Source organism: Macaca nemestrina, chromosome 12, assembly GCF_043159975.1.
Source record: "Macaca nemestrina isolate mMacNem1 chromosome 12, mMacNem.hap1, whole genome shotgun sequence".
NCBI lineage: Eukaryota > Metazoa > Chordata > Mammalia > Primates > Cercopithecidae > Macaca > Macaca nemestrina.
In genome coordinates, this window is record NC_092136.1 from 124,674,878 (window position 1) to 124,696,410 (window position 21,533).

Sequence of the window (21,533 nt, forward strand, 5' to 3'; positions counted from 1 at the left end):
AACTGAGAAGAGCTGGACAAGTACTGGTCCCAGAAGACTGAGGAGCACACCACAGTGGTCACCACGCAGTCCACCAAAATAGGAGCTGCTGAGATGACATTCATGGAGCTGAGCTGTATAGTTCAGTCCTTAGAGATAAACCTAGACTCAACGAGAAATCTGAAGGCCAGCTTGGAGAACAGCCTGAGGGAGGTGGAGGCCTGCTATGCCATGCATATGGAGCAGCTTAGTGGGGCCCTGCTGCACCTGGATTCAGAGCTGGCACAGGCCCAGGCAGAGGGGCAATGCCAGGCCCAGAAGTATGAGGCCCTGCTGAACATCAAGGTCAAGCTGGAGGCTGAGATTGCCACCTACTGCTGCCTGCTGGAAGATGGGGAGGACTTCAGTTGTAGTGATGCCCTGGACAGCAGCAACTCTATGCAAACCATCCAAAAGACTGTCCAGGATAGTGGATGGCAAAGTGGTGTCTGAGACTAAAAACACCAAAGTTCTGAGGCACTGAGCCAGCAGAAGCAGGGTACCCTTTGGGGAGCAGGAAGCCAAGAAAAAGTTCAGAAGTCGTTGGATGACAAAAATAAATAAATAAATAGAAGAATGGACATGAATGAGGAGATACTCCAAAGCTTTTTACAGTTTCCTGAATGGATATAACATTATTAGGTTTTCTCTCTCTTAAGAGGGGACCCGCCTCCCAAGTACTTCCCAATTGCACCCCTTAACTAGGAGAGGGGTGTTATTAATAGTTTTCTAATTAAATGATATCATACCCTCTCAATGAGATTGAAAGAAGTGCTGTCATCTTAGTGTTTCATCTTTGCTGTCTCAGAATCAAAACTGTGTCCCTCACTCTAAAAAAGACTGGTTATTTGATTATCTAATTTTTCTCTTTTAAAAAATTGTCTTCCCTGGATGGGCATGGTGGCTCATGCCTGTAATCCCAGCACTTTGGGAGGCCAAGGCAGGTGGATCACCAGAGGTCAGAAGTTTGAGAGTAGCCTGGCCAACATGGTGAAACCCCATCTCTACTAAAAATACAAAAATTAGCCAGGCGTGGTGGTGCACACCTGTATTCCCAGCTACTGGGGAGGCCAAGGCAGGAGAATCTCTTGAACCCAAGAAGCGGAGGTTGCAGTGAGCCAAGATGGTGCCACTGCACTCTAGCCTGGGCAACAGAGTGAGACTCCATCTCAAAGAAAAAAAAAGTCTTCCCCATGCCATGTTATACAGCACCACTACACATTGCTCCACATCTCTACTGTGTATGTATTCTTCATACTATACTTGTAGAATGCACATAGATGGCATATATGAATGCAAGCCATGTTCTTAACTTATTTTGTTCTCTCCTAAACAAAAATATCAAAGCAATAATGACAAAAGCCAGTGTTTCATTTCCTCCTCAAATGTGTACAATCACTCGTTATGCTGCCTAGCAGAGGGTAAGAGTACAAAGAGGCCACTAGCGTTAGCAAGGGCATGGAATGATTTCAAGAGAAGATGTAAAGTTTTCTTGCTCATTTTATAGGTATCAAAACTTTTTCTGCCAGTGAGCCCTGAATTTTTTGTACACAATTTCTTGTGTGATTATGTTAGCATTTCTACAGGTCTGAAAATGTAGCAAAAACTAAAGTAATTGTTGGTTATTGGCTGAGGCTCAAAAACTACTAATTTTGCTAATTGAGAAACCAAGTAAACAAAAATGTCCTCAATGGCTATTGTAAGTAGTTGAAGGCAAATTACTGACCTTCCAAGGCCACCCAGAATTACCACCTTGATTTTCAGGATCACAGTATTCATCTGATGTTATAGATCAAGGATTGGGAAACTATATGGCCTGTGGGCTTACTCTTAGCTTGTACAACCTGCAAGCTAAGAATGATATCTACATTTTTAAATGCTTGAAAAAAAACAAAAGAAGAAAAGCGCTTTGTGATATATGAAAATGATATCAAATTTAAATTTTGATTTCCATAAGTAAAATTGGACTGGAACCCAGGCATACTCATTTGTTTATGTGTTGTTTGTGTCTCCTTTTGCTTTATAACAGCAGAATTGAGTAGTTACCACAAAGACTATATGGCCCATAGCCTAAAATATTCACTATTAGGCCCTTTAAGTAAAGGTTTTAATTCTTACTACCTTAGAGATTCCTAATGAATCATGTCTGATAAACTGTTGGAATTGAAACAAACTTTGGAAATCATTTAGTGTTAATTTAAAGATCTCACATTGATAGAGCTATGCTACCTCTTGCTTAAAATCGCATAGTCAGTAGATGGAGGTGGTATTAATACTAGAACCCCAGTTCCCCTGGTCCTGGGTTTTTTCGTCCAGACTGCGTCTTTCCTCCTGTAGAGTTTATTTTATGATGGGATAGGTGTTAGATAGGCTGGAAGCAAGGAGAATTCATCAAAATTTTTCCAAGTTTTGATCTCATGTCTTATTTACACAACTGCAGTGCAGCATGCATCAATTTATGAATCCTTGGGCCTTCATTATTTATTTCAGCTCATTTGAACTGCCTTCTGTTTTCCATTTTTCTTACTTCTCAGAAAGTATATGGCCATCATAAAGAAACTTTCTCACTTTTATGCTCCTTCTCTCTTTAAAAAAAATGTTTTCTCTTTCTCCTTCTACAAAGGATTTTGGAGGTGACTGAATTTCTATTCCAGCCTAAAGTTCTTAAAGGAAGTGAGGATGGTTAGAAAAAAAGAGGGCACCTAGCTTTGACGTTGGAATCCATGATGGGCCATATATATGGAGAGGAGAGGGAGCGTCCTAAATTTTGTGTGTAGTGTACATGGGCATATATGGGCTTTTCCAGGGAGAGTATTCATAGGTCACATAAGATTTGTAAAAGAGTCCATGACCCTAATAAGATTTGGAACTATAGATGTAAAGGAGATGTATTTTGAGGAGAAAGCCGCCCAGATGTGTGGTGGTGGAGATCCATCCAGGTTCCCAGGACTGTCAGACCTCACCCAATGTGAGGGGAGAGCTCTCTGCCCAGTTACATCAGCCCACCCAAGTCTTACCTTTTCTGCCACTTATAGAGATGATAAAAATTCATCAAATTCACAGAATGATTGAACTCAGATGGTGATGAAATCTCAGTATAATTCTTTCCAAAGAAGGTTCTGATTCATAGAAACTGCAGAGGAACTAATTTTATGAAAATAGCAAATGGGATTGTTTCATTGAAGCAAGCGGGAGAGCAGGAGCTGATGCCAAGCAGGAAGATGCAAACAACCGCATTGTGCGGAGCTGACAGCTCCAATCTTGCCGCTTATTTATTAAATGTCTTTCCGCTGTAAATTATTAAGCCTGGATTTTTTGAGATGTGGGAGCTGACAGAATAAGACAATAGAACGGAAAGCAAACCTGGAAAGCTTCCTTCAGTTTTAATGCAGTATTGTACTTTCTGAAAAGCCTTTGCCCCGCTCTGGTGTTGGAGAAGGGGGAGGATTCTCTCTTTGGTGGGACTCAGAGATGGATGAGACAAGTAACAGCCTTTTAATTTCTGAATTATTTGCCAGTTCTTACAAAACAGAATTGTTTTCAGAGAAAATTCAACCTTTTGGCTCAAAAACTGAATGCCAGATATTTTGTCTATTCTCTGAAAGGGCTGTTTCAGATAAGGAGCTTGGTTTGCCTTAACATTATGAAGTGCTGAATTACATGTTTTAGGGCACTCAGTGGCCACAGGATTGGGTTCATTTGGCTTATTGGGTAGCTGGGAAGGTGTCTCACTCTGAGAAAGAGTTCTAAGGTCTATTTCTTTTTTTCTCTTTTCTTTTCTTTCTTTTTTCTTTCTTTTTTTTTTTTTTTTTTTTTTTTTTGAGGTGGAGTCTTGCTGTGTCGTCCAGGCTGGAGTGCAGTGGTGTGATCTCAGCTCACTGCAACCTTTGCCTCCCGGGTTCAAGACATTCTCCTACCTCAGCCTCCCAAGTAGCTGGGATTACAGGCATGTACCACCATGCCTGGCTAATTTTTGAATTTTTAGTAGAGACAGGATCTCAACAAGTTGGCCAGGCTGGTTTCGAACTCCTGACCTCAGGTGATCCCCCACCTTGGCCTCCCAAACTGCTGGGATTACAGGCATGAGCCACTGCACCCGGCCCTAAGGTCTGTTTCTTAAGCTGAAGAGTAGGAAAAGACTGATGGACAGAGAGGGAGTTGAACTCTATGCTGGGCATCATTTGAAAAGCTGGAGTTCTGGTAAATGGGAGAGTAGCTACTTTATGTGAATTTTAGGTTCAATTTTAAGTCCTCTGTTTCCCTGACAGCATAATGGAGGGCAGTGGGCCATATTTCTTGGCCAGGCACCAGGCAAGTAACAGTATGTGCGTTAGTATGGATGCATAAGAGGAGGGCCCTTCATTCATTGTGTGTCCATTCATTTGACAAATATTTATTGATTGTTACTGTGTGCTTTGAACTGTTCTGGATAATGGGGAGAAAGAATGAACAAAACCAAGTCCTCCTCTCATGGAACTTATATTCTGGTGGGAGAAGCCAGATAATCAACAAATAAATGTATCAGCTATCTGCTGGTTTTCAGTGCTGTGAAGAAGCAAAGTGAGGAAAAGGAATGAAGAGTGATGAAGGGGCATGTAGGGTAGGAGGGCACCATTTTATATAAGGTGGTCAAGGCAGACTTCTCTGATAAGGTGACATCTTAGCAGTGACCTGAAGGAAGTGAGTGAGCTGGCAGCTGTTTGGGGAATAGCTAAAGGTCGAGCAGGCATAAGAGGCCCTGAGACAGGCAGGCACTGGGTGTACTCCAAGAACTGCAAAGTTCAGGGAGGATCTCCATAGAGGGCCTTGTGGGCCACTGAGGGAGCTTGGACTTTCTTCTGAGTAAGATGGGAAGTTGAAGGAGTTTTGAGCAATGGTGTGACAAGATCTGACTTACCAAAAACCAAAAAGAAAATGTAAAGCCCAATAACAGTGAATGCAGTCTATGGTCAGGGGGGCCTAATTCCCGTAATACCAAACCCTTGGATGATTCCTCCCCAGTATGTGGAATGGGAAGGCTCATTTCAGTTCTTCTCTGCAGGGCGGGCAGGATTTCTCTTATCTGTAAAATGACATCCTTTCCTGGAGAGTGCCAAGGGTGATGATAATCTGGGGTTAATGTCCCTTTGTTCTATAGAAGAGGAGGAGGATATAAAGCCATCAAACATCAAAAGAGAGAATCTGTCCCCATTGGCCCTGCCCAGCCGCTGTGTTTGCCATCTGGGCATCTTTTCTAGGGAGCAGATATCAACTGACTGGCCAGAGGAGGATTCTGTGAGTTCTGATCCCTTCAGCTCTTGCAAAGGAGATTACCTGTGCTTGAGAGGCAAAATACCAGGCAACAGCTAGGAGGATCTATATTGCAAACTCGGCTGGAGCCTACAGAGAAACATTTGGTCGCGGGGGTTAGAAAACTCATGATACTTTATGGGAAAGTGTAAGAGTCTTAGAAGAACTACGGGGTTTCTGTATCAGCAGATGTCTTGAGGCATCGTTACAGCACATGACAAGGCTGAGCCCGCACTTCATTATGAAGTTTGAAGTTCACTGTGCAGCTGGAAAATATTCCCGTTCAGGTGGGTTCACAGCAATGACCACTTTCTATCTGTTCTTTCTGACAGAAAGGTATTTCAGAACAAGGTCAAGCTGAAGCTGTGAGCAGTGTGACCACTGTTCTTGAGCTCTGAGTAAGAGGACATGGCCAGACTCAGAACTGAGAGATTTTAAAATATGGGGACGAATCTTATTTGAGCTCTCAGTTGCTCAAACTGAAAAGCTTTTTTACAGATCAGTGCTGTATTCTAGGACTGAAAAACCAAATAATTGGGATGGAAATCTAAGAGATAAATCAGGATTAGGAATAGAATATTCTAAGAAGCTCACAAATTCCTAGGTTTGGCCCAGCTTGGGAGTGTAGTCTCACAAATATTCCACTTTTTTTCCTTTCTTTTCTTTTTTTGGTGGGGGGGGGGGGCGCTGGGGGACACTGTCCATAAGGAGGAGAAGAAGCCTTGAAGATTTCAGTTCTGGGACTTTCTGCCCCAGAACCCTGCTTTGCTAACCTCTGTGGCACCATGCCAAACAATTCTCAATGGAAAATATTGACATTATGAGTTTGCTACAAAAACTCAGAGGCCTTGAAGGCAGTAGATGTGATTTAAATTAATAAGTGATGATACATGGACTCACTGCTTTGATTACATAGCCAGTGAAGCCCCCAGGTTGAGACAGTCAGGGGGCATTAGCCAACATGTAGGCAGGGGACAGGGAGAAGAAAGGAGGGGAGTGACAAAGGGCAGGAGACTTGAGCAATGAAGAGAATGAAGCCAAAGCCCCTAAAGAAATAAGGAAGCCCAGTGTGCAGTCCTTTAGGTGGTACATGGTTGAGAGGGATCGCCATGCCTTCAACTGGTCAAGATTTCCCACACCCTCTATTTCTGAAGGTCATTGCCCACTGGGTAGACTCCAGATTCTGCGTGACCCCTTGGTCATGTTTTGACCTAAGGAATAAAGGCCTGATGCAATTCACTTCAAAAGCTGAGCATTCTCCCATCCATCAGGCAGATTCTAGAAATGGGGGATAGGGAGATAAGACACAGCCCCTTTCTTCACATTGTTCACATTCCACTGTGTGACGCAAACAACAAAAACCAAGAGGTAGCAAATTGAGGGTGCTTCCTAGGTACACAGGAGGAAACTAGAGGGCTTGGGGATGGCTTCCAAGGTGACATTTCTAAGGTGACACAGCCTCTCTGGATGAATGCAGATTAGCCAAAGTGAGTGAGCGGGAAAAGGTTCCAGGCACAATACTGAGTGGCGTGAGAGAGCATGGCAGAACAGGTGCTGGGCAAGCAGAGTGGAATGTGTTTGGTATGGGACATACTGGAGCCGAAAGCAGAGGAGGGAGTAGAGGCAGATGACCAGGAAGGAGGTCATTGGGATCTAGATCACAACAGCTTGAATAACATGGTAAGGAATTTAGACATTATCTTGCAGATTCTGTTGAACCACTAAAAGATTTTACAAAGGAAGGTATTTATGCTTCATAAAACAAAACAAAACAATAAAAAGACTATTTTTCCATGAATCTCTTATCTAGTCTTTGGCCTCTGCTTGAGCATGTTCAAGGTTGGGGAGCTCCCAACCTCCCAAATCTGCCCACTTCCCTGTTGGATGACCAGAAATTTTAGAAAGTTCTTTCTTACACTGAGCCAAACTCTGTCTCCTCACAATTCCTATTCATCCTGTCTAGTTTTACCATTTGTAGCAACACATAAAAGGCCATTTAAAAACACCTGAAGATGTCTCTCAAACTTTCCCTTAGTTTTCAGTTTTTCAAGTGTCCAGGTTTCCACAGAGCTCCCTCATTCTTTGTCTATTTCATTGTTTCTAGACTCCTTTACCAGTCTGCTCACAGTTTTCTGGAGGAACTGTGACTTATCAGTGTATCTTTTAGAATCTTGTGCTAGAATGATCATAGAATCTTGTGCTAGAATGATCATAATCCTTTAAATCAGCCCTGAAAGGCGTGAAGTGCAGTGATGCTACTAGGATGCTTCTTCTGCGCTGGACGCCTATGACCATTAGTGATTCCAATGTCCTTAGATTGTTACTGGTCACATCTCACTGCTTTTAAAGCTTTTGATTAACCAAAACTTCTAACTCTTCTGCACATTAATTGCTGCTGTGTCAAATCTCCACCATACTTGGTATGTGCAATTTATTTTTAAAATTTACATATAGGCCTTTACACTTACTTAAATTTTACCTTGTTTTACCTTGTCAGTTGGAGCCCAACATGTGAGCCAGTTAGATTCATTTTTAAAGTCTCATTTTTGTTTCCTATGATATCAGTATGTCTCCTTTCACATCTGATAAAAATTCTTTGTATGTTTTAATCCAAGTCACTAATAAAAATGTTGCCTTGGATAGAACTTGGTAGCATTGGAGACCTCCTTCCAGTATGAGTATGTGTTCAGGCAGCTTCAATTTTCCTAATGACCCACTGTATAACATTATTCATAATGTTGAAGATTTAGTAAACAGTCTGTTGAAATCCTGAGAGATTTATTAAATATTCTGTTTAAATGAAGTTACACTGTATTTGGTATTTCCTCTCATTCACATCAATAAACATATATTGGTTGACCTCCTATCTTCTAGATTCTTTGTTAGGTGTTGTAGAAACAAAAATGACAAAGATACTAGTTTTGTCTTTAAGAGGTGACATCTAGCAGAGGTGACAGACATATATACACCAGATGCAAATTAATATAGGTATAGTTAATGTATGTGTTACCTCTAATTTGCATTAAAGGCATAGATATATATGATAGATATAAATATACAACATAATAGATAATGTAACATCTCATATGTATTACATTATACAGTAGCAGTATAAACAAAGTATATTGAAAACCTAGAGAAAGAGGAGATTAATTCTTCATGGTGAAGAAAGAGAAAGGAGGGCTTCACACACACACACACACACACACACACAAAGTGACATTTGACTGAGCCTTGAAAATACAGAGTTTTTTAGGCTGGGCATTGTGGCTCATGACTGTAATCCCAGCACTTTGGGAGGTGGTGGATCATTTGAGGTCAAGAGTTCAAGACCAGTCTGGCCAACATAGTGAAACCCTGTCTCTGCTAGAAACACAAAAATATGAGCCAGGTATGGTGGCATGTTCCTATAATCCTAGCTACTCGGAGGCTGAGGCATGCTAATCGCTTGAACCCAGGAGGCAGAGTTTGCAGTGAGCTGAGATCACACCACTGCACTCCAGCCTGGGTGACAGAGTGAGACCCTGTCTCAGGAAAAAAAAAAAAAGGAAAGAAAAGAAAATACATAGGGTTTTCATGAGATAAGTAGAGAATGGAGATAGGAAGAAATTCCAGAGTGGAGAAATAGGAGAAGCAAAGCATGGTTTGCTTGGTCTTCAGTATGGTTCAGAAACAGCAAATATTCTAGTGTGAGTTAAGTACCAGGTTCAGGGAAATGTGTGTCAAGAGATGAGAAAGTGTGTGAAGGGTCTTGAATGCTAAGATAAGGAATTTTGACTTTATCCTGTAGGTGAAGGGTTTAGCTAAGTCAGAAGTATTTAAGCAGGAGAGTAAGCAACATGATCAGATTTATCAACTTCACAACTCTATTGCACAAGGAAATAAGTTCAACATAGCAAAACTTATTCTTAGTGAACCCACTTTGGTTCTAGCATGAATTGACCACTAAACATCTGATTAATGAGTACGTCAACCTTTTTTGTGTGTGTTTTGCCCTGCTATTGTGTTTTTCCTGACTTTCACTTTGACCTATTGGCCTCTTGGCTTTATTTTTCCCTTAGGCATCTGGGTTCTGCATTCCCTTGGTTTATTTGTCCGCCCACAGCTTGCTCTGACCTTTATTATTTAACGTGTCCTCTGACTTTGGCTTACCTACAGGATTCAGAGCCACGGCAATTCCTTGACCTCAGTCCTGGACTTGCCTCTGCTTTGGAATTCCCACCTGATTTCAGTTGCCCAATTCTGCTGTGACCTCTGCATTCTGTCCTGCCTTGGATCTAACCTGGTCTCATCCTTAGAGAGAGGTTGCTGTGTTGCTGTCTCTGCCTCAGTTCTTCTAGTCTAGCTCCTTGGGTGCAAGTTGGACACACTGTTTACTCACCTGGGCTCCAGTACTGGCAATAAAATGTAACCTGTCCTTTCTAGAAGCTGTGGTGTGGTTGAAGAGATAGTGCTAACATGCAAGAAAGTATAAGTTCTAACTGATTGCCAAACTGGACTTGCTAACTAAAAGTGTTATACGAGCTTAGAGAAAGACTGAACTGGGAAATTCAAGACCCTTAGGAGGATTGTTCCTTTCTAGGCAACTTCCTTTCTGAAAGGCTTGGATATCTGGAGCACGGGCATTTCTTCGGAAGGAGAAAGGGAAATGTAAGGCAGGACTTCCTCTGGACTTTCCTATCATTGGCTCCAAAGCTGCCTATCTTTGAGGAGCTACCTTGTCAGTGCCATCTAGTGGCTGCTGCCACCAGAAATCCTACCCGCCTCAAGGAGAGAGCAATTTAACGCCATTTCCAACTTAAGCACCATATCTACAGGGCGTGAAATTAGTTCCAGCAAGCAGCAAATTTGCTGCTAATAAAAATATTTAGCGATTCACTTGTCTTTAAATCAGCAGCAGAATATTCTTTTACTTGCATCAGTGCTTGTTTCTCCCAATTCTAATATTTGATAATCAAGCCTAGACGTGTTTAGCTAAAGCTATGAAACAGCAAGTTCTTCAGCTCTGCAAAAATTTTTTAGTTTCCTGAGCAAGAATTTTTATTTCCTTTTTTCTCTTCGTCAGAAATAGGCCTGGGTGTTCCTTGGATCATAGAGATGGAGCACTTCCAGTGATTTGAGAGTCTTAGAAATAAGTTTTCATTCTCTTCTGTCTGCCAACATTAGCTCCTGCGTCATTACATGTGGAGAATCTGGGATTTTACAGGAAGACATGATCTCTAGCTCATGTTTTAGACACTTATTTATTTATTTATTTTTTTGAGATGGAGTCTTGCACTGTTGCCCAGGCTAGAGTGCAGTGGTGCGATCTTGGCTCACTGCAACCTCTGCCTCCCAGGTTCAAATGATTCTCCTGCCTCAGCCTCCCGGGTAGCTGGGACTACAGGCGTGTGCCACCACACCAGGCTATAAACACTTCTTTACTCTGTCTCAGTGCCAAACTCATTTCAGTTCCTTTTCTGTGTCTTTTAGCCTCTACACCGGAGCTAGAGTTCTCTGAATACCACAGAGATATTGTAGAATGCTAAAACTACTTTTCATTAAACTTGAAGAATATTTATTGGGCACTTTCCATGTGCATCCATTGTTCTAGGTCCTGTTTGGGGTCAGAAGTGTTCCAAGAAGCCTAGCATGATAGCCAGATGAGAGACTGACATGGCAGATGACACCTCTTCTCCAGGTCGCTGAAGCAGTGAGTCAGATAGACTTCTGTGTATTTTTCTTCTCCTTAAGGAGCTCATAGAAGGAACAAAGTGCATCAGACATTCTACCCTTCATCACTTCATTAGTCTAAGAGTCTCTGTTTGAGCAGATCACTAGTTCCAAAGTCCAAATAATCTTTTTTTTTTTTTTTTTTTTTGAGATTGATTCTCCCTCTGTCGCCCAGGCTGGAGTGCAGTGGCACACTCTTGGCTCACTGCACCTCCCCATCCTGGTTTCAAGTGATTCTCGTGCCTCAGCCTCTGGAGTAGCTAGGATTACAGATGTGTGTCACCACACCCAGCTAATTTTTCTATTTTTAGTAGCGATGGGATTTTGCCATGTTAGCCAAGCTGGTCTTGAACTCCTGGCCTCAGGCAATCCGTCCACCTCAGCCTCCCAAAGTGCTGGGATTACAGGCATAAGCCACCATGCCTGGCCCCAAATAATCTTTAAAAAGAGGATAGTGGTCCTGTGGGAACTCTGTCTTCTGCCCCAGAGGAGCCCTGGCTGGATTATCCTTCTTTAGCTCCTGGCAAGAAATCAATTTTGATCATCCTGGTAGGAAATCAGGATACAGGACAGCTTCAGACAGGAGTACCACATCCTTCTCAGAAATCAACCAACGTGAGATGCTGAGTGAAAGCTGGTCTCTTGGTTAAGAGAGGGGTGTAGGGCCGGGCGCGGTGGCTCAAGCCTGTAATCCCAGCACTTTGGGAGGCCGAGACGGGCGGATCATGAGGTCAGGAGATCGAGACCATCCTGGCTAACACCGTGAAACCCCGTCTCTACTAAAAATACAAAAAACTAGCCGGGCGAGGTGGCGGGCGCCTGTAGTCCCAGCTACTCCGGAGGCTGAGGCAGGAGAATGGCGTAAACCCGGGAGGCGGAGCTTGCAGTGAGCTGAGATCCGGCCACTGCACTCCAGCCCGGGCTACAGTGCAAGACTCTGTCTCAAAAAAAAAAAAAAAAAAAAAAAAAAAAAAAAAAAAAAAAAAGAGAGGGGTGTAGGTAGGGCTGATAGCAAGTAGTTGGAATCAAAGACTCAAACTAAACCTGCTAGCTAACACCAGCTTCGCTGATGGAGATACCAGAGCAGATAGGTTGCAGAGAGGGAATGACATTTGACAATGGTCAAGAGACCAACATGGAGGTTCTCATTGGAGCCTCCAAAATGGAGGCTCTCCAACAAGGAGCTACAATGGTTTGGGGATCAGAGCATCTGGGCTCTATTCTTGGCCCTTTCTCTCAAGTTCATAACTCTAATACAGCCCCTTCTCCCCTTTGGCATCAGTTTTCTCATCTATAAGAAGGTATAATAAATTTTACTCCCCATCCCAGGTCCCCTTACTGCAGTATGAGAAGGGTGGGATAGGGCCTATTTTAAAGGGTTGTGAGAGAGTCTCCAGAGGGGGCTGTGATGAACATCTGTATTCCTCATGGAATGGACAGCCCAGGAGGATGGTGCATTTAAGTAAGACAAAGCAAGACTCTTCTGATGGTAAGGGATGTAAGACCAGTAAATTGGACCATGTGCCCTGGATGATATGTAATTCCCCCATAGTGCTCTAGCCTCAAAATCCCAAATATCTGTTACTCAGTGAGCATCTCCCGAAGCTGCTAATGTCAAAAACCTTGATTTTACTGTAAAGTGATGGAAATCATTAGCTTCAAATTACTGGGGAAATATAAAAAGCGATTTGAGGAATAAACCAATTACATACTTAAGCAAGAACCAGACTCAAGATCAGGAAAAAAAAATAAATAAAACCAAATACTTTCATAATCAGAATAAAAGATGTTCTCCAGTCCTGATCCTGTCTTTCTCTTGTGTCCACATGTAATCAAGAAAGACTTTCCGAGAGTGAATATCCAAGGAAACAGGTAACTTGGTGGATGCAGATTGAACCTAAGGCATCTAAGATGGAGCAGAGCACAAGGCCACTGGGGACATAAGCCGCAGATAAAGGACCTATGAGAAGAATTGGAGAGAAAGGAGGGAGCTGGGAGATGAAAGCCCTGGGGACTTCTGTGAGTCCCTGGACCCTAGAGGCAGAGCTGCCAGAGGCTGAAGAGAGGAACGAGGAGACCAGAGCAAGGGTGCAAGCTCTTTCTGCAGGGCAGCCTGGTCCGTTGGCACTCTCCCCGTTGCTTCTCATCTTAATGTCCTTTAGGTCAGTGGTTTGCTTCTCCATTTCCCATTCTAGCAGCTTTACCTTGGCCAGCTACCACACAGACAAGAGATTGCTAGCCTACGGCCCTCCTGCTGTCGGGTGCCAGAGTTGGGTCAGAAGTCATGCAGGTTCTGTGGATGAATTAAGGTGTCTAATTCCCCTATGTTTCTCAGGCATTTCTCATGACAGCATGAATCATGGGCCAGTCATCAGGACTCCCAGTCATCAGGATTCCCAGAGTTCTTGCATTGATGCACATGAAAGGTAGTGCCTTAGCAGCACCTCTGCAAAGTCCTGATAAACTCAATCCTAGGAGGTTGATAATTCCAAACCTAGGCTGAGCAGAGCACATAATCAGGGATCAGAAGTCAAAAAGGCCTTTATGGATAAAACGAATAGTGCTCAGAGGCATTCACTTATTCTGCCATCTCAGAAAGGTACATGGGTAATACGTTGGTTCATAAAACAGGCTGGCCATCTGCAGAATTTCTAAGTGGTTAGATTGCTGATCTTCATTAAAACTAGTTGTCTCAGAGGTCATAGATCGGGTACTGTAGTTAGTTTTTCTTTAAGGAAAGCTTGATCATCTCCCTACTCCTTAGCATCAAGGATATAGATTATTGAAATCAAGACTGGACATTGCGTGTAAAGGGGAGGAGATATGTGCAGTACAAGACTGTCAAAAAAAAAAAAAAAAAAAAAAAAAAGCCTCTGCTGGGACACAACACTCCAGAATGGGAAGGTCATTTGAAGACTGTCAAAATGAGAAATAGAAGCAACTTTTAGAGGTCCCTTAAAGGCAGCATGGCATCCTAATAATAATACAGGTACTCTTGTCCAACTGCTTCAGTTGGAATCCTGGCTCTACCCCTTACTGGCTGTGTGATTTTACTTTACCTCTCTGTGTTTCTGTTTCTTCATCTGGAAAACTAGAAAAAAAGTTACCTACCTCAAAGGTTAGTTTAAGAAAGTAAATGTAAGATATTAACACCTTTAGTGATTGACCCATGGCAAATATTTGCAAAGCTCCTCAAAATGAACCATACTATTTATTTATATAAGCTCTTTCTCCTTAATGTAACTAAAAAACTTTAAAAAAAAAAAAACCAATTAGATTGACTACACACTTATACTATTTAAGCTTGAGGAGCAGGCTATATATCTGCTGGAAACTTCTTCTACCTATTTCTTGTTGACTTTTAGTGAAATTCTCTTAATAATTGTTCATCTAAAGAGCATGGTTTCCCAACCTTGGCACTATTAACATGTTGGGCAGAATAATTCTTTCTTGTGGGGGCTTTTCTGTGTACAGTGATCCCTCCCTTAGCTGCATAGGATATGGTCCAAGACCCCCAGTGGATGCCTGAAGCCACAGACAGTACCAACCAACCCCTATATACATACTATGTTTTTTCAATCTGTTAACTAAGACAGCTACTAAGTGACTAATGGGCCAGCAGCAGATACAGCTAGACACACTGAGAAAAAGGATGATTCATGTCCCTGGCAGGATGGAGTGGGTTGGTGCAAGATTTCATCGTACTGCTCAGAACAGCTGGCAATTTAAAACTTTTGAATTGTTTATTTTTGGAATTTTTCTTTTGTATTTATTTTTTTTTTTTATTATACTTTAAGTTCTAGGGTACATGTGCACAACGTGCAGGTTTGCTACATATGTATACATGTGCCATGTTGCTGTGCTGCACCTGTTAACTCATCATTTACATTAGGTATATCTCCTAATGCTATCCCTCCTCCCTCCCCCACCGCACAATAGGCCCCAGTGTGTGATGTTCTCCACCCTGTGTCCAAGTGTTCTCATTGTTCAATTCCCACCTATGAGTGAGAACATGCGGTATTTGGTTTTCTATCCTTGCAACAGTTTGCTCAGAATGATGGTTTCCAGCTTCATTCATATCCTCACAAAGGACATGAACTCATCCTTTTTTATGGCTGAATAGTATTCCGTGGTGTACATGTGCCACATTTTCTTAATCCAGTCTGTCATTGATGGACATTTGGGTTGGTTCCAAGTCTTTGCTATTGTGAATAGTGCCACAATAAACATACATGTGCATGTGTCTTTATAGTAGCATGATTTATAATCCTTTGGGTATATACCCAGTAATGGGATGACTGGGTCAAATTGTATTTCTAGTTCTAGATCCTTGAGGAATCGCCACACTGTCATCCACAATGGTTGAACTAGTTTACAATCCCACCAACAGTGTAAAAGTGTTCCTATTTCTCCACATCCTCTCCAGCACCTGTTGTTTCCTGATTTTTTAATGATTGCCATTCTAAATGCTGCGAGATGGTATCTCATTTTGATTTTGATTTGCATTTCTCTGATGGCCAGTGATGATGAGCATTTTTTCATGTGTCTGTTGGCTGCATAAATGTCTTCTTTTGAGAAGTGTCTGTTCATATCCTTTGCCCACTTTTTGATGTTTTTTTTTTTCTTGTAAATTTGTTTGAGTTCTTTGTAGGTTCTGGATATTAGCCCTTTGTCAGATGAGTAGATTGCAAAAACTTTCTCCCATTCTGTAGGTTGCCTGTTCACTCTGATGGTAGTTTCATTTGCTGTGCAGAAGCTCTTTAGTTTCATTAGATCCCATTTGTCAATTTTGGCTTTGTTGCCATTGCTTTTGGTGTTTTAGACACAAAGTCCTTGCCCATGCCTATGTCCTGAATGGTATTGCCTAGGTTTTCTTCTAGGGTTTTTATGGTTTTAGGTCTAACATTTAAGTCTCTAATCCACCTTGAATTAATTTTCGTATAAGGTGTAAGGAAGGGATCCAGTTTCAGCTTTCTACGTATGGCTAGCCAGTTTTCCCAGTATGATTTATTAAATAGGGAATCCTTTCCCCATTTCTTGTTTTTGTCAGGTTTGTCAAAGATCAGATGGTTATAGATATATGGTATTATTTCTGAGGGCTCTGTTCTGTTCCATTTGTCTATATCTGTGTTTTGGTACCAGTACCATGCTGTTTTGGTTACTGTAGCCTTGTAGTATAGTTTGAAGTCAGGTAGCGTAATGCCTCCAGCTTTGTTCTTTTGGCTTAGGATTGTCTTGGCAATACAGGCTCTTTTTCGATTCCATATGAACTTTAAAGTAGTTTTTTTTTTTTCCCAATTCTGTGAAGAAAGTCACTGGTAGCTTAATGGGGATGGCATTGAATCTATAAATTACCTTGGGCAGTATGGCCGTTTTCACGATATTGATTCTTCCTATCCAAGAGCATGAAATGTTCTTCTATTTGTTTGTGCCCTCTTTTATTTCATTGAGCAGTGGTTTGTAGTTCTCCTTGAAGAGGTCCTTCGCATCCCTCGTAAGTTGGATTCCTAGGTATTTTATTCTATTTGAAGCAATTGTGAATGGGAGTTCACTCATGATTTGGCTCTCTGTTTGTCTGTTTTTGGTGTATAAGAATGCTTGTGATTTTTGCATATTGATTTTGTATCCTGAGACTTTGCTGAAGTTGCTTATTAGCTTAAGGAGATTTTGGGCTGAGACGATGGGGTTTTCTAAATATACAATCGTGTCATCTGCAAACAGGGACAATTTGACTTCCTCTTTTCCTAAATGAATACCCTTTATTTCTTTCTCTTGCCTGATTGCTCTAGCCAGAATTTCCAACACTATGTTGTACAGGAGTGGTGAGAGAGGGCATCCCTGTCTTGTGCCAGTTTTCAAAGGGAATGCTTCCAGTTTTTGCCCATTCAGTATGATATTGGCTGTGGGTTTGTCATAAATAGCTCTTATTATTTTGAGATACGTTCCATCAATACCGAATTTATTGAGAGTTTTTAGCATGAAGGGCTGTTGAATTTTGTCAAAGGCCTTTTCTGTATCTATTGAGATAATCCTGTGGTTTTTGTCTTTGGTTCTGCTTATATGCTGGATTATGTTTATTGATTTGCATATGTTCAACCAGCCTTGCATCCCAGGGATGAAGCCCACTTGATCATGGTGGATGAGCTTTTTGATGTGCTGCTGGATTTGGTTTGCCAGTATTTTATTGAGGATTTTTGCATCGATGTTCATCAGGGATATGGGTCTAAAATTCTCTTTTTTTGTTGTGTCTCTGCCCGGCTTTGGTATCAGGATGATGTTGGCCTCATAAAATGAGTTTGGGAGGATTCCCTCTTTTTCTATTGATTGGAATAGTTTCAGAAGGAATGGTACCAGCTCCTCTTTGTACCTCTGGTAGAATTCGGCTGTGAATCTGTCTGGTCCTGGAATTTTTTTGGTTGGTAGGCTATTAATTATTGCCTCAATTTCAGAGTCTGTTATTGGTCTATTCAGGGATTCAACTTCTTCCTGGTTTAGTCTTGGGAGAGTGTATCTGTCCAGGAATTTATCCATTTCTTCTAGGTTTTCTACTTTATTTGCGTAGAGGTGTTTATAGTACTCTCTGATGGTAGTTTGTATTTCTGTGGGGTTGGTGGTGATATCCCCTTTATCATCTTTTATTGCGTCTACCTGATTCTTCTCTCTTTTCTTCTTTATTAGTCTTGCTAGCAGTCTATCAATTTTGTAGATCTTTTCAAAAAATCAGCTTCTGGATTCATTGATTTTTTGGAGGGCTTTTTGTGTCTCTATCTCCTTCAGTTCTGCTCTGATCTTAGTTATTTCTTGCCTTCTGCTAGCTTTTTAATGTGTTTGCTCTTGCTTCTCTAGTTCTTGTAATTGTGATGTTAGGGTGTCAATTTTAGATCTTTCCTGCTTTCTCTTGTGGGCATTTAGTGCTATAAATGTCCCTCTACATACTGCTTTAAATGTGTCCCAGAGATTCTGGTATGTTGTATCTTTGTTCTCATTGGTTTCAAAGAACATCTTTATTTGTGCCTTCATTTTGTTATTTACCCAGTACTCACTCAGGAGCAGGTTGTTCAGTTTCCATGTAGTTGAGAGGTTTTGAGTGAGTTTCTTAATCCCAAGGTCTAGTTTGATTGCACTGTGGTCTGAGAGACAGTTTGTTATAATATCTGTTCTTTTACATTTGCTGAGGAGTGCTTTACTTCTAACTATGTGGTCAACTTTGGAATAAGTGCGATGTGGTGCTGAGAAGAATGTCTATTCTGTTGATTTGGGGTGGAGAGTTCTGTAGATGTCTATTAGGTCCGCTTGGTGCAGAGCTGAGTTCAATTCCTGGATATCCTTGTTAAATTTCTGCTCGTTGATCTGTCTAATGTTGACAGTGGGGTGTTAAAGTCTCCCGTTATTATTGTATGGGAGTCTAAGTCTCTTTGTAAGTCTCTAAGGACTTGCTTTGTGAATCTGGGTGCTCCTGTATTGGGTGCATACATATTTAGGATAGTTAGCTCTTCTTGTTGTATTGATCCCTTTACCATTATGTAATGGCCTTCTTTGTCTCTTTTGATCTTTGCTGGTTTAAAGCCTGTTTTATCAGAGACTAGGATTGCAACCCCTGCCTTTTTTTGTTTTCTATTTGCTTGGTAGATCTTCCTCCATCCCTTTATTTTGAGCCTATGTGTGTCTCTGCACATGAGATGGGTCTCCTGAATACAGCACACTGATGGGTCTTGACTGTTTATCTAATTTGCCAGTCTGTGTCTTTTAATTGGACCATTTAACCCATTTACATTTAAGGTTAATATTGTTATGTGTGAATTTGATCCTATCATTATGATGTTAGCTGGTTATTTGCTCGTTAGTTGATGCAGTTTCTTCCTATCATTGATGGTCTTTACATTTTGGCATGTTTTTGCAGTGTCTGGTACTGGTTGTTCCTTTCCAAGTTTAGTGCTTCCTCCAGGAGCTCTTGTGGGGCAGGCCTGGTGATGACAAAATCTCTCAGCATTTAATTGTCTGTAAAGGATTTATTTCTCCTTCACTTATGAAACTTAGTTTGGGTGGATAGGAAATTCTGGATTGAAAATTCTTTTAAGAATGTTGAATATTGGCCCCCACTCTCTTCTGGCTTGTAGAGTTTCTGCCGAGAGATCTGCTGTTAATCTGATGGGCTTCCCTTTGCGGGTAACCCGATCTTTCTCTCTTGCTGCCCTTAACATTTTTTCCTTCATTTCAACTTTGGTGAATCTGACAATTATGTGCCTTGGAGTTGCTCTTCTCGAGGAGTATCTTTGTGGCATTCAAATTTCCTGAATTTGAATGTTGGCCTGCCTTGCTAGGTTGGGGAAGTTCTCCTGGATAATATCCTGAAGAGTGTTTTCCAACTTGGTTCCATTCTCCCTGTCACTTTCAGGTACACCAATCAGACGTAGAGTTGGTCTTTTCACATAGTCCCATATTTCTCGGAGGCTTTTTTCATTTCTTTTTACTCTTTTTCCTTTAAACTTCTCTTCCTGCTTCATTTCATTCATTTGATCTTCAGTCACTGATACCCTTTCTTCCAGTTGATCGAATCGGTTACTAAAGCTTGCGCGTTTGTCACGTAGTTCTCATGCCATGGTTTTCAGCTCCATCAGGTCATTTAAGGACTTCTCTACATTGGTTATGTTAGTTAGCCATTCGTCTAATCTTTTTTCAAGGTTTTTAGCTTCTGTGCAATGGGTTCAAACTTCCTCCTTTAGCTCAGAGAAGTTTGATCATCTGAAGCCTTCTTCTCTCAGTTCGTCAAAGTCATTCTCTTTCCAGCTTTGTTCTGTTGCTGGCGAGGAGCTGTGTTCCTTTGGAGGGGGAGAGGTGCTCTGATTTTTAGAATTTTCAGCTTTTCTGCTCTGTTTTTTTTCCCATCTTTGTGGTTTTATCTACCTTTGTCCTTTGATGATGGTGATGTACAGATGGGGTTTTGGTGTGGATGTCCTTTCTGTTTGTTAGTTTTCCTTCTAACAGTCATGACCCTCAGCTGCAGGTCTATTGGAGTTTGCTTGAGGTCCTCTCCAGACCCTGTTTGCCTTCGTATCAGCAGCAAAAGCTGCAGAAGAGTGAATATTGCTGAACAACAAATGTTGCTGCCTGATCGTTCCCCTGGAAGCTTTGTCTCAGAGGGGTACCCGGCCGTGTGAGGTGTCAGTCTGCCCCTACTGGGGGGTGCCTCCCAGTTAGGCTACTTGAGGGTCAGGGACCCACTGGAGGGGGCAGTCTGTCTGTTCTCAGATCTCAAACTCCATGCTGGGAGAACAACTACTCTCTTCAAAGCTGTCAGACAGGGACATTTAAATCTGCAGAGGTTTCTGCTGCCTTTTGTTTGGCTATGCCTGTCCCCAGAGGTGGAGTCTACAGAGGCAGGCAGGCCTCCTTGAGCTGTGGTGGGCTCCACCCAGTTCAAGCTTCCAGACTGCTTTGTTTACCTACTTAAGCCTCAGCAATGGTGGGCGCCCCTCCCCCAACCTCGCTGCCACCTTGCAGTTAGATCTCAGACTGCTGTACTAGCAATGAGGGAGGCCCCGTGGGTGCAGGACCCTCTGAGCCAGGCAAAGGATATAATCTCCTGGTGTATCATTTGCTAAGATCCTTGGAAAAGTGAAGTATTAGGGTGGGAGTGACCTGATTTTCCAGGTGCTGTATGTCACAGTTTCCCTAGGCTAGGAAAGGGAATTCCCTTACCCCTTGTGCTTCCTGGGTGAGGCGATGCCTCACCCTGCTTTGGCTCTTGCTCAGTGGGCTGCACCCACTGTCCTACACCCACTGTCCAACAAGCCCTAGTGAGATGAATCCCCTACCTCAGTTGGAAATGCAGAAATCACCCATCTTCTGATCTTCTGTGTTGCTCACGCTGGGAGCTGTAGCCTGGAGCTGTTCCTATTCCGCCATCTTGGAACCGCCCCCCAGAATTTTTCTTTTAATATTTCTGCACCACAGTTGACCATGGGTAACGGAAACCATGGAAAGTAAAACTCACGGGAAGGGAAGGCTACCGTATTCTGTATTGTAGGGTGTTTAGCAGAATCCCTGGCCTCTGCTTACCAGATGCCATGTCCCTTCATGACAACCAGACATGTCTCCAGACATTGCCAATCATCTCTGGGGGGCAGGGGGCAAAATCACCCCTGGTTGAGATGCACTATTTTTCATCTTCCTCAAGCTTGCAATCTCACCTTCAGAAACCCACTTTCTGTTGATAATTATGTCTCCTGTTTTCCTTAAAAAGACGTCATCTGATCTAGGTTTTAAAAATATCCCTTTCTTCCATTCAAAATTCTTCCAGATAGTCACTCATCCCTTCCTCTTCTCCTTTAGTCTAGAATTGCCCTCTTTTTCAAGATGAATCACTGCACGTCCATCTTTCATTAAAGTCCATCCCAGCCGTGCTGGCCTCCCGCTGTCAGTTACAGTGCTTCTCTGCTTCTTAGTCATCTGGCTCTACTGAGCCTTCACTTCAGTCTAGACACCATTTCCACATTTTTCCCCAAACACCTTTA

The 21,533-nt window shown here is 42.2% G+C and overlaps 1 protein-coding gene across 8 annotated transcripts in view; it reads left to right on the plus strand.

Annotated features, from left to right (window-relative positions):
• LOC105476270 (PBX/knotted 1 homeobox 2) overlaps nucleotides 1–21,533 on the plus strand; it is a 330,030-nt gene that overhangs the window by 2,446 nt on the left and 306,051 nt on the right. For 3 of the 8 annotated variants that reach the window (XM_071076007.1, XM_011732035.3, XM_071076005.1), the window contains exon 2: nucleotides 10,901–10,999. The gene's annotated coding sequence lies outside the window, so the exon portion shown is untranslated. Of the gene's footprint in view, nucleotides 1–5,496; nucleotides 5,595–10,900; nucleotides 11,000–12,856; nucleotides 12,892–12,962; nucleotides 13,182–21,533 lie in introns of those variants that run through there. The other 5 variants (XM_071076013.1, XM_071076011.1, XM_071076010.1 and 2 more) reach the window with 5 other exon arrangements.